Below are 14,094 nucleotides of genomic sequence, written 5' to 3' on the forward strand. Positions count from 1 at the left end.
GATAATCTCCAGCACTAGGGCATGGCCACGACTTCAGTCTGTCCACACCTTCCACATTTATAGGATCTTTCTTTGCCCTAGTGTCTCCCTGAGGAGGCTATCCTCTCTCCTCTACCACTATCACACTATTTCTTTGTGACAACACACAAAAAAAATGATAGTTTGAGAGATCGGAGAACCCCAGAAGTCTACTTTATGCCAGCTATGTGTGATGGCTAAGGAAAAACACAGCTTCACGTTATCTATTCAAAAATCATTACTTACAGGCTGAAAACAAAGAAGTTAGTCATTTTCTAAAACTGAGCTTTGGTGCTGTAAAAAATACTACAATAATTAAGGCCTAGAAACTGTGAATGACTTGATACTAGTTATCCTCCAGGCAGCAGTGACTACGGCTGTGAAGCTCTTACGGGCAGTGTAATGGCGAGTGTTTTCCTTCAAGAGAAAGCTACAGCTGCTTCTCTGGATGTTTTAACAAACTACTGCAGCCAGCCCGGATCTGTCTGATGCTCAGGCTACTTGCTTATCTCCTCCAGCTTACTACAAGCTGTTTCTTCACTTCTATAATGCAGAAGATGCATCTGATACATTTCCCAGTTTTTACTTTGCAAATCTGATGCTTCCTTGCAGGCACGCTGTCAGTGGGCAAGTTCTTTGTGCTTCCTTCAGTGGAGCAAAGGGCATCGTTTACCTACTTCTGTTCAACCCTGGAACAATTTTATCATTGTCTTTTGTTAAAGACTGTGCATTTACTGAGCTCAGCTCTGATCCTAGTTCTCCAGTACCAAGTTCCTTATGGAAAACGGTGGCAGAGAGCTTCCAGCTTGCAGTCTTTGGAGATGAATGTTACTGAATGCTCTGAATGGAGAACTGAGGCAGAAAAATTGCCAAGGTCCAATGAAACCAGAGTTTCTGATTCCCAATCTAAAACGTTGGTTGGCAGACCTTTCTTATTATCAGAATGAAACAAGGTTAGAAATCCCAAACAGGATGGGCAGCAGAAGTTCTGTTAATGGCCGGTACCATTTCTACTTCTCTGTTGCTTCCATGTTGGTTTTCACATATTTTCCATGATGCCTTGTGCTGGGACTGTGTAATGGAGTCATTTTAGAAGTTAAAGCTGACTAAATCAGCTCTATAAGAAGATTAAAGAAAAATCCTTTATAGTAAAAATTCCACATGCTTAAATGAATTATGTAAAATGTAATACTTCAGTGTTTTGGTGCTGGTGAAGTTATTTAACATAATATGACTTGTATGATGTTAGTCAGACATTACTGAAAGTTGTAATAGTAACATATCATCTGAGTTATTTGTGAATGTTTATTACAGATGTCATTTTACAGTGCTATTGAATGGTGTAAAACTAAATAAAATGACATCTCTGAGCTGGGAGATATTTGAAAAGACATGGAAGAACTAAGATAAATAATTTTTCTTTAGCTCCTTCTGCAGATCAGTTTCACAGTTTACATGATGCTTCTGATGTACCTGTGTCACATGTGGTAGATATTTATAAGATACTTATGCAGCTGCAATATACAATATTCAACCTAATTAGAAAGCCAATGAATCTGTTATTGAATTAGAACAATTCTCATTTCCATGGCTTTCTTAAATGTCTCATTCTGACTTCCTGCAATATCTGGCACAATGGTAATAAACAGTATTTTCTGCTCCTGAATATTTGTTCAGTTCCTGAATTTCTCTGAAATTTCATCTGAATAGAAATAAAAATATTGTTTTGAATAGTCAAATAAGCCTTAAACAAATTTAATTATTATGCTAGAAAGATAAAACATTCTGGAAAGAACTGTATGTAATTCAACACAAGTGATCTCATCAACCTTCTACTTACAGTGAAACTAACATTTGATACACAGTTCTTTGCTTATTTTCCCAAAATTCATTACTGAGATGAGGAGACTGGCTGCTTTCAGTATTGCAAACTCATAGGCAATTGGACATATTTAAAGTGAAGAAAAATAAACACACTGAGTAGAGCAGATCAGCAGTTTGAAGCAGTAGAGTGCACACAGCTACTGGCCAATGCTAGCCACTAATGGCCAATACTAGCCACTAATCTGAAGGATACCTCAAGAGATGGTAGAGGAGGACAGGGGAGGTCACAGAAATTCTTGGGGGTGGGAAAATTTCACATATTGAAGAGCTTTAGAGAAGATGCTGGTGAAACTAATACAGACATGCAACCACAGCCTGGGTCTGTTCCTGAGCTGGATGCTGCAGAGCATCCTGGACATCTCTTTATCTGCATCCTTGACATCCAAAGGGAGAGTACTGCCTGAGACACAGTTCAGTTCAAATAGCTCCATTTGTTGATCATTGATCCAAAGCCTATAGTTCTGACTGAGTCTAAGCATTACATCACACAAATAATTCATAATCTCCTTCTCAATCATGAACTGTGGCAGGCTGGAGACCGAACAGGCCATGCTCTGTCCATGCCTTCCTGGTCAGACGAGCCAGAATCTGCCCAGAACCCCCCCTGAGGTGACCACAGCAACGTACACACAGCGTCTGCCCACCTCCTTAGATTTGGGCCTCAGGTTACATTCTGCTGGCTGTGAAGAACATTTATTCCTACTTTCTGTCAAGGCTGACTGAAGCTGTTAAGGAAAACTGGAACTGGTCCATGAAATCCCAAAGACACAGATTGTCCAAAGCTTGATTGGCCTCCAACAACCATTTGCATTGTTCTGCAAATGAAAACCAATGTTGTCAACTTATTAAAACTGAGAAACTCACTGAAGAAATTGGAGCCTACTTCCAAAATCTAATTTCCTTTTCTCTGCTTCAGTTTCCAAATTATTGCACTGAAGCAGTTTGTAGTTTGACAAGATTCATTAGTAAAAAATGCATATTCCTTGGCCTCCTATCTGTCATTTTCACATTAACAGATTAAGTTGCCCCAGCTCGGGACCAAAAAGATCAGAGTGAATGCTCTGGCTTTGTGCTGGGGAATCAAACTCCTCTTAGGACTAGGTACAACCATGCTCAGGAGAGTCTCCCCTTTGCCTCAGCACTCCCATTTTGCTGTTTTGAGCTTTACAGCTCAGCAATTGCAAGCTCCGCAGAGCTCAGATGCTCTGACTGGAGATTTTCTGTGTTTCACAAGGATTTGCACAGAACAGTGGTCTCTGCTGACATCTTGTGACAACACCGAGCAGTTGACTGAATTTGGAAATAAAGAATTAATTTCCATGCCTATTACTCTTTGTGCAGTTTGAAGAGCAGAGGGGACCACCATGCTCGCCAGGCCATAGCTCCTGTACTTTATAGCCCAAGAATCTCACCTAGAAACTGCTGCACCATTTGTTGGACGAACACTATTTTGGGTTAGTTCCTCCATGAACAGCAGTTGGTTCACAGTCTGCAGATATGTGGAATCTGGTATTCAAGGGAAGAGAAATGCAATGTCATACTCCACTGTAACTAAAGCAGCATTGACAGATTGAAATCTCCTGTGATGTGTGACCTAGTTTCTCAATCTATCACCAAAGAAAAAACATCTATGTGGTCTTACAGGAACCTTTCAGGTTCCATTGCCGTTGAGGACAAGGCATTGGAAGTAGTATGCGTTAAACTCATAAAAGAAGGGATATGGGACTGTAACCCCACCAATTAACATCAGTTAATGAGATCCTGTTTATCCGCCAAGTTGTCATAACTGTGTGTATTTATACTCTCAAGTCATCTCTCAACACTCCTGAAGATTAAAATGCATTCCTTCAGCACACCACCTCTGCAGCCTGGTACTGTACCCATGGTGGTTTATATTAATAGTTTAATCTAGAGCTGACCAGAGCTAATGAGCAGCGAAGAGTTAAGAAATAGTCATAGTCCTTCTGACAGTCTGGCTATACTGCTCACTGCAAAGCAAGCTGGAAGACTCTGTGCTTGGGGTTGGAGGGATAAGAGGCAGTTCTCTGTAGAGCTTTTGGCTCGTTGTTTTACTGCTTTCATTTTTGCCAAGGATAAGGCAAACACTTGTCATGGAAGGCTGGGACTCTCCTGGCGTATTGCTCCCTAGGTGTTGAAGTGTATTTGTCTACCAACAGCTGAACAGCACTTACTGTTGGCTTATGCTTCTGGACAACACATCTGGCTGCTGGAGCAGCTAGCATATTTTTCCATCCAACCTGGCCTCCTCAAATATTCATAAGTTAATGTTGTCTGGAATGCCTGCAGCATACAGAGAGGCTGAACTGAATTGCACTGTGGAGGAGTCTCTTCCACAGCCTTTTGGAGCTGGCTGCATCAGCACTGTGAAAACCCTTTGGCATCATAAACCTTTTATTGCCACAGCTCCCACTTGACTAGTATTATACAGTGAAGCATTTAATTATGCAAGAAACACATAAAAAATAATTTTATAACTGTCAGGCAAAAATCCATAGAAGCAACAAACTTTGTAGGACTTGCAATAACAACTATCTGCCTTTCCATTTAGGAATCACAGCACATTACAGGCATGGCAACAGCTGTAGCCAGCAGACTTCAATGCTCTATCTCCTTCCTGCCCGTGGCAAAAACCCCATATAACAGGACCTTGATTTGGTCTGGGGTACTTCTGAGATAATGGTACATTTCTGCATAAGAAGGAGCTGAGAGGTCCACGCCTGTCTCATTCAGCAAAGAAAGAAAAATTTGTTTAATACAATGTGCAGCGTAAAAATTTTCCCTCTCAAAACTCAGGAATAGTGCAGAACTTCATGAAAACAAAAGAAGAAAGAAACAGTTCTCTCTCAGCCAACAGAAATCAGAACGTTCACAAGCCTTTCTTTTCGATACAGACTTCACCTACGGGACCACCTCGTGCTCAGGTACTCATCGCTTAGGCTGCTACCAGCATTTACGCAAAAATCCAAGTGACAGGACTTGTAACTGGGAGCTCCATTTTGCTGAACGAGCCACAGCTTAGAAAAGAGAAACTCTACTTGCATCGTTCAGCCCCCGATCATGTGTGCATGTCAGCCCGGAGGCACTCAGCAGCAATGAGGAGCTGGACCGGCCACTGGCCTGCAGGCACCAGCAACATAACAAGCAGAAGGACCAGCACCACCGCCACCAGCCACACCGTATATGGCACTGCTCTGTGCGACTTCTGTGGCTTGCCACAGATGAACCATTAGTGGCACCTGGTGTTAATAACCCAGCTGAATAGAAACAGCTTTTCTGAATGGGCTGACCAACAGAAACAGGCACCTCACAATGTCTTTGCTGTCCTACTGCATGGAACACTTGTTTGTCACATGAGTGTGCAAAGACGCTACTGCTTCTTGGCAGTGGGATTTGTATTGCCCTCAGCGGTGGTTAGCCAGGAGGCTGCTAAATCAACAATGTGAGAAAAGAAGCCTATTTCCAGGACATATAACCATCAGAAAAATGAAGCATGTGCTCCCTAGCCCCTCCAGGGCACCAGTCTGCCCTTCAGAGTCTGCCTTGGGCTCGCTTTCCTGCTCTCCTCTTTGCCAGAAGTCCTTTTCTCCTTCCTGGCAGCAACAGCCGTGCAGCAGATCCCAGGCAAAGCTCTGTCACCATAACAACTGGGTAGCTGTCCTATAATTCAAACTGCCCTCTCCAACTTCAAGGGCCTCTTCCTACACAGCCTAGAGCTCATCAATCCTTCCCTGAGCAATATTTCATTGGTGCAGTAACTCCCACAGCCACTCTTTCAAAAGCTGCCTCTCTGCCATTTTATTTCCAAAAAGCCTGAAGAACCACGTACTCGCCCATTGGGAAGTGGGCTGAATTTGGTACAGGTGAGCCTTAGTTCTCCAGAGACCAGCTAACCTTATCACTATCCCCACTGCCTCGGGTTTGCCTGTACAAATGGTTGGCCCAAGGAGTTCAGAAAATGATCTCACAGAGAGTGAGCTGCTCACACAGCAAATCCCCTTGTAACCCCTAATTCCTTTGGAATGTAGAAAACAAGGAACAAAACACTGGAGGCACTCAGAAAGCAGCATGTACCTCCAAAATGACAACTGCATCCCCCAACATCTTGCTTAGCCACTAATTAATTCTGTGACCTCTGACTGGCTGACAGCCCTCTCTGTGTTTCAGCATCTTTAATGGCAGTGTTCCTATCCAACTGCATCAAGCTGAACAAATGATTTTACTAAACCTCCCCAAGAACTCGTTTAGAGATCAAATCATTTTCATCAGATTTTCTTTCATTATATGCAGAGATTTCACTGTCTTACACATCTGTATGTCTGATTTGCACAGTCAGTTGCAACCTGTACAAGCACTGCAAGTCGATACAAATATTTTCTACTAACTTGGAAATCGGGTTAAGATGCGATTACCCTCTAAATAGCCTTGTTACACGAGAAATGAAGATACAGTATAAATTGATGCTTGAAAAGAGTTTTGTGATGCACATAATCATAACTTGGAATGTCACCAAACTCATTGATGGACTATTGTCATGTTATGGCCGCCCATCTAACTGGTAGCAGAAATGTCATTTTACCGGGATAACTCCTGCATTGCTGTGCTTTGCCTGAGCAGCCACTGCACGTCACTGTTGTTCCACACAGAAGGCTGAAAAGACTTGCTGAAGCAAGCAGGACTCGGAGAATCTTTGCATTTTCAATCAAGGGAAGAAAATGTCCTATAAGCCAAGAGATGGAGCTGAGTGAAGTCAGGGCAATTTTCTTTACCCAGGACTGAAGGGAGGCCATACCTGTTGCTGCTTTGTGTTCCCATTTGCATGTGCGTACGAACTTTCCCCATCTCCTTAGAGGTGTAAGAAGAGAATGGCCATTAGCCAGGGACACAGAGATCCTGCTCTCCACAGGCCCCATGAATTGCAACAGATCACAGAACCTTCTGGTACTTAGGAGATCCTCAGATGCCACTATAAGAGCAATGGTGTGTATCCACTTAGATTTGAGGTGTTTCTTTCATTTAAGTCAAGGAGAAGTTTTGGAGAGTCACGCAGCAATTGTAGAAATAAAAAGCTTGAGAACTTGGTATGATTCCTAAGTCTAAAAAGGCAGCTGCAAGCAGGGGTCTGAATGATGTCCAAGAAACCCGACGTTCCCAAGGCAGCTTTGTGAACACCTCTGTCAAGTCACAAACACTGACCAGCACTAAGCTCCCCCTTCCAGACCTAGCCACTAAAATGCAGAAATATTCCCAGTTCATCACATGACTTTTTCTCGAGTTTTCTGCAATCGCTGTGTTGTCTGGTTGAGACGGGAAATCTCAATTCCTTTTTCAGTAAAGCTTCATACAAAACAGTTTGGAAGAGAAATGAAACTGCCAACAAGGGTAACTCCTGTAGAAAGCAGAAAGGAAAAGGATAAAACTGAAAATAAAACAAAACATGAGAGATTTTGAGGGGAATTAACATTAGAAGAGATACATAAACTTAACAGAAAATGATTTGGCAAGTAGGGCCCTTGGGATCCTCTGTAGCACTGAACACACTCCAATCAGCAGTTCCCTCTCTATGGGCTTTCACACCGTGCCACGCTTGCAGCCCACCAGGGATGGCTGTACTTGCCAGAACCTACTGCTGCAGCCCAACTCAGTTGCCAGTGACACATAAATTCACGTAAAAAACACTGGCAATCGCTGTGTCTGGGATCATGAGCAAGCTACACTCCAGCTGTAGGTGACATCACTGCACACTGGAACTCAATGCTGCTGGAGGTCCTCTGTCACAAAAAGGAAGAAACTTCCAAAAAGAAATTATCCTGTGGCCTCCAGCCATGATCTTAATCCTTTGAGAGGGCTAAAATCAGGCCAGAATTCTTCATGCAGCACAAGAACAAGGTTTTGTTTCTGAGGTTGCTAAACCTATGTTTATTTCATAAGCCCAGATCCACAAACATGAGAGGAGAAGAGATCATACTGCCAGAGGGAAGGAAACCCTTTCCTGAAGCAAATGACTGGGCTGTAACACTGCATCCTACTGAGACAGGGATGATTTATAAAAGAGAAAACATACTCAGCTTGGTGATCAAAACAGTTGCCTCAAGATTGCTGAGCTGAATGAAGAAGTGAAGGGACACGAAAGTGAATGAAAGTCCAGAATCGAAGGCAGAGGACTGAAAATATCTGTCCTTCTTCGGACTTTGTGAGGAAACAACATTACATTTGTCTGCAACTTTTGTTCTCCAGTTTGTGCGTTACGACTGTGCTGCTGAGGGATGTGTCACTTCACATGTCTGCGTCTCTTCCTCGTGCTAGCACGCATTGGTCAAGACGATCCCTGCTGCTGTACTGCCCGAAGTACACTGACCCACAGCTGTTTCTTCTCCTGCAAATAACAGATGACAAACTCCTATCCAAAATGCCAGGCCAGATTCTCCTCCCAAGCAGAAGCCTTGGCAGGGAAAGTGTGGCACTGGGGTGTGACAGCCGCTGCAGAGCCACGTCCTGGTGCTGCTGGCCCCCCAGCCTGTCTGCCTGCCTGCCTGCTGCTGGGTTCCTCCTGGGGCTGAGGCAGAGCGCTGCTTTGCCCGCTGGCCAGCTCACGGAGTTATCATCCAAACAGAAATATCTGACTTTTACCAGACAAAAAATTTGGTGGGTACTTTGCTCTTCTGGCCAGGCAGCTCTGAACAGATTCAAGTTCCTTGTGTGACTTTCCTGCTGCAGAATGGCCAGAGGCAGGGAAGCCCAGCCCGGACACTATAAATTGTCTGATTAATTGCGAGATTTGCTTTTGTGTTGTTTACTACATGAGCCCAAATGGAAACCTGAGAATCTGTTTGCAGATCCAGCTATCTAAAGCCCTTCAGCATACACGCTTGTAGGTCCAGCTTCGTATTATTTAGAGCTTTTGCTTGTTGTTTTAGGTTTAATGTGTTTGCTCTCTTGATGGCTCTGTCAATATACATTCTGCGCTGAAAAAGTTAAATGTCAATATATAAAAAAATGATAGGGCCAAAAATACCCATCCAGGGTTTGGAGATGGAAGGCAAATTGCAGGTTTGTCGATAGTGTGTTTGGGAGCATTTTAAGTAGTGAATCACTTGATGCTAGCTATTGTAAATATTGGTTTAAAGGCGCTATAAAATAGATGGCGTGTAGTTAAACCTTCCTCCAGATCCTGATCTGTTTATGCTACCTCACTTAGTGCCAGATCCAAAGACCGCTGAAGGTAATAGGAGTCTTTACCAAGTCCTTAACAGGCATGGTGTAACTTCACAACACGCACATAATCTCATGGTAGAGGCACAGTACCTTTTCTCATGGTCTTTGTGAAATTAGGCATACAATACTCCAGAACACACCTTTCATTTTTGTGTAATTAGTGACAGCTGAGAAAAATGGCACAGAGTGACTGCATTCAAAGGAGGACACCACTCTATACCCTAGCTGCACAGCGTTTTATGATGTTCTGTGAGACAATGAAAATGGGATTCAACCCCCATTATAAATCACAGAGTGGAACATGGTGACAGGGGTCTGAATCCTGAGCAGACCTGGCCTGAATACGATTTTGAGTAGCAATCGGGTGGGGTTTGCTGCTTCTGCAGTCCTTCACCGAATGCTGATTCAATCAGAGTAAAACATTTGAGCAGTGATGCCAAAACAGTGAACCTGAAAACTGATGAATGTAACTTCTGCCCAGTTTAGCCCCACTCTGAGATCTGAAGGAGTTCTTTCATCATAGAATCACAGAATCACAGAATGGCCTGGGTTGAAAAGGACCTCAAAGATCATCGAGTTTCAACCCCCTGCTAAGTGCAGGGCTGCCAACCACCAGACCAGGCTGCCCAGAGCCACGTCCAGCCTGGCCTTGAATGCCTCCAGCGACGGGGCATCCACAACCTCCTTGGGCAACCTGTTCCAGTGCGTCACCACCCTCTGAGTGAAAAACTTCCTCCTAATATCCAACCTAAATCTCCCGTCTCAGTTTAAAACCATTCTGTCTTGTCCTATCACTATCTACCCTCGTAAACAATATTCTTGCTCTTTACCACGTTGGCCCTAGTATCTACAAAATCTTTTCTTATTTCATCTTCTCAGTGGCACCTAATTGTCCTAATATCTGTATATTATATTAAATCCTAATTTAGACGCAAAGGGTTATTAGTGAGGGCTAGGTATCAAAAAAGGCCTAACATAACCAGCACAGCCAGATTTTCAAGGATTTAATGTATTGGATAAATATGAAGAAGTCTGTCCAGCCCTGTCCTAGCGCTGGTCAATGCCTTCTATTTTTCTCTCGATGGAGATACCCAAATAGAAGAAAAGATTTTAGGTATGGCCAGTGCCTTAAAGCCTGGCTAAAAGTGTTCTTAAAGAGTAAACGGGAATGCAGGTTTTGCAAAGGTAAATTAAGAGTTTTGCTGCTGTTGACCTGAGTGGAATTGGCACAGGTAGGTTGGAAAATGGAAGGAAAGTCCATGCCTCAGTCATACAACAAGTTCCTCATGCAGCCCCCATCTTACGGCACTGGAATCTTTGCCTGGAGTATTAGTATACTTCCTCCATATTGAGAAAGGAATTAATGAGGAAGAAAATCCAACAGAAGAGTTACTCATGCTCATTTGCTTTCGGTGTAGCTGTCTATTGTAGTACATCTATTGCAGTTACCCTTGTCTCCCCGTTTTTCCCCCATCTTTTTCCCACGGAATGAAATGAAAACAATTCTGCTGTGGGCGAGTCTGGAACCTGTCTGGTTCTTCACCTGTGGTTCCCATCACAAGGAAAACTGTGATTAAGGGTGACAAAGCCCTTAGGAGACTGGGAGGTGAGATGGCAGCTGGAGAAGAAAATGACAGGCCTCTAGAATTATCTGCTCCCATAGAACAGGTGTCGGCAATTGCAGACAAGGCAATGCCTGAAAGTTTCAGCGCTCCAGGCGGCACAGAGAGGGGAAGATGTGTTTGCAAAAGGGCATGTTCACTCAGTTATAGAGTGCATGTGTTGTGCTAAATGTCCTTAAATCCCTCTGGTAATGCAGCCGTCTGTAACAATAAATAGCAAATAACTATTGTCTCCTCTGGGACTACAGCTATCATGCTTCCAAATAGGAGTCATCTTGCTCTCTGTTGAGGTGTTAGAGACCATATATTTGCTGTAAGTTCTAGGGAAAAATACTTACACATACATAATTTAGCCCGGAATCTCAGATTGTTTCTGTTTACACAATTTTGTTTATAATCAATAATAACACTTAAAATCCCAAACAACAGATTCCTCCCAATTATTCTAAGTTTAAAAACATCCAATAGGTAAGAACTGTTTGTGTGATCGTTCTGAAAGATGTTACCATTTGTTTGTCTTTCCATTCCCCTTTCTGCCTTCTTGTTTCCACGGTCTTTGAATTTTTCCCCCAAAGTAGAAGTACAATTTAAAATCCTTCAGTGTGCAATTTTTGTGATGGTAAGAATACAAGAACATGGGCAGACCAGCTGAGAAGTGAAAAATCAGGCTCTTTATGTACATACATTATCTTTTAAGGGTGAACAGTGGCTCACCTACTTTGTTTTGAAATACTCGTGCCTATCTCTGGAAATGAGAACATCTAATAATAGTAAAGGGTTTTATAAGCCAAGCCGAGACACTCAACATCTTGAAAGTATTTCACAAACATGAGCATAACTGTTCTTTAAGACAACCTGTAAGGTAGCTATCATTATGTCTCATGTTCAGAGGGAGAAAGTGGCATCCAGAGAAATTAAGCAAGTCAAATAAGTAACACACATTAACTGACTGGTAAGGACTAAAACAGAAAAATGACTAGTTAATGACAGGTGTTACTTCAGCTCATTGCCTGAAATGATCTGAACACTAACACCCCCGAAAAACCCAATACCACACTTCACTGTAAGATACACAGAAGCAGAACACCCCACAGAAAAGCACGGGCAGCTCACAGGCTGTAAAGAACGCGGAGGTTTTCTGAGCTGGTCACAAATCTCAAGCCAGTATCAAAATAAAAGAGAAGAACCAGGAACTCCCCAAAAGCTCACACCGTCCCATGCCATCTGTCCCATGTAACCCATTCCCTGCTATCTGGCAGCTTCTTCCACATGTCAACCAGTGCTTCTATCCCAGACCTGGGAACAGATCTCAGAAGCGTGGGTGCCCTCTGCCTGCTGGCTGTTTCCCAAACAGATGTTTGAACCCTTCAAAGGTTGCAGTGACTTAGAACTGGAGCGGTAATGGACTGATTTCCATGGTGTTGAAGCAGACTTTTAGAAAAGCAAAGGCTGTGAGATTTGCTGCTAGTGAGGAATGTATCACTGATCATGGCGCGGTGGTGCACCAACAGGTCCTCAAGAAGCTTGTCACACGCACAGTTAAAAGCTGAATTTTGCAGTAAGTCTGGAGAAGGACAAAAGTCCACTTTCTTACAACCTTTCAAGAAATTCCACTCTACTGTTAGGAAACAGCTAGTCTGTACGATGCATGGTGCCCAGCTTACTTTCCCCTCTTTCTCTCCAAAGTCCCAGCACAAGTTAACCAGCGTGTATGAAACACTGCCTCACTATGGGCCCTTGGCAGGCCCGCAGCTCACAGCTAGTTTGCAGGGCTACTGCAGTATTTCAGGGAGAACTTCTGACACTGGCATCTTCCGTCTTGTCTCTGTAAATATACATTTACTTTTTCATCTTTATATGTCATGTTCAGCTGCACACAGAATCAATACTCCCTTCAACTGCTTCCATGCCTGCATTGTTTTTTTGTCAGGAAATTCAGCGTTTCTTATGTCTGCTGCCCCTGGATCTGCTGTCCCCTTGTTCTCTCTCCAGACTTTTGCTTTCTCTCACCATAGCCCTGCTGTAGCTGGTATTAGATGGCTCCTGTCAGCTTTATTTTCAGGTACTGCATGCCATGTAGTAAGAGGACTGCGTGCTTCTCAGAGCAAGCTGTCTTGCTATTAAGAACTGTTTGCTCCAAGGTCACTGTGTGCACACAGACCCACTTGTGCTTCTTTCACGCTCTTTCCTTCTGCATTTTGTTCTCCTTTCTCAAGTTTCTTCACAGGTCCCTACACGTAGGCCCATTGAAAAGCCTTCTGAGCAGGACTGTGCTTTCTTGGAGGATTCAGGGAGCAGCAGGAGGCAGAGAGGGAACACAGACTACATCCAGACTCTTTTTTTTTGTGACCACATAGGCTGTCAAATCAGTCTGATTCTTCTCAGGCTTCTGAAAACATCTCATTTACAAGGGGCGGACTGAGAGGCTTAGCAGGGGTATTAGCACAGTCAGTGCCATTACAGAACATGACATCTGTCTTTCCCTCCCATGTCCTCCCTGCCTTCCTGCTGATTGCTCCAAAACTCCACAGAATCACTGTCTATTTTCAGCTTTTTCCAGTATTTTAGCACATACCTTCCACCTCCTTCCCTGTTCCCACACCAGTCTCTTTTCTTCGCACTTTCTGTGGCATCTTCCTCCACTCCCCTTCACTGTTACATCTCAGTGTTTATCTAACTGTTCTTATTTTTTTTCCCTTTATCACTTTAATGCTTTCTATGCTTTGCTCTTGCTCTTCTTCACTTCTGTTATTGCTTATCGGGTTTTGAACTACATAGGTCTTAAACACCTTATAAAAGTGATTAAATTATATCCCCATTATGATTAAACTCAGGTAAAAACTGAAAATTGTAATGTCTGAGTACTGTGTATTGCTTGACAATGGTGTCAGAGAGATCAGCTGTATCTTAAGTGTTCGGTCCTACAGTCTGTAAGGAGAGGAATCGCAGAAGAAGATTCAGAGGTCCATCAGCTATATATGTGCGTACAGAAATATGCCACTCAGAATGTCACTCAGAAATAAAACACATGCAGAGGGCATAACTGAGTGAACTGCTAAACTCACGAATGCAAGACACTTTCCAAAATGATTACAGTACTCTGAATTGTCCATAAAGAAGCTACTCACATCTGTGTGCCGGCTGCAAGCTGCGCTCCTGCTGCATGGGCCTTTGTAAGCAAGAGCTCGATCTGTGCAGGAGAGACAAAGCATGGTGATTTCTTTATAGTTCTGCTTTGCTTTTTAGCATTATTCCATTTTTAAAAGGCAAATCTGAAACATTTTTAATGTTATAGCCCATTTTAGAATCTGAATGGGCTTGATATTCCAGTTAGCTG

The sequence above is a fragment of the Numida meleagris genome, chromosome 13 (assembly GCF_002078875.1).
Source record: "Numida meleagris isolate 19003 breed g44 Domestic line chromosome 13, NumMel1.0, whole genome shotgun sequence".
NCBI classification, from domain to species: domain Eukaryota; kingdom Metazoa; phylum Chordata; class Aves; order Galliformes; family Numididae; genus Numida; species Numida meleagris.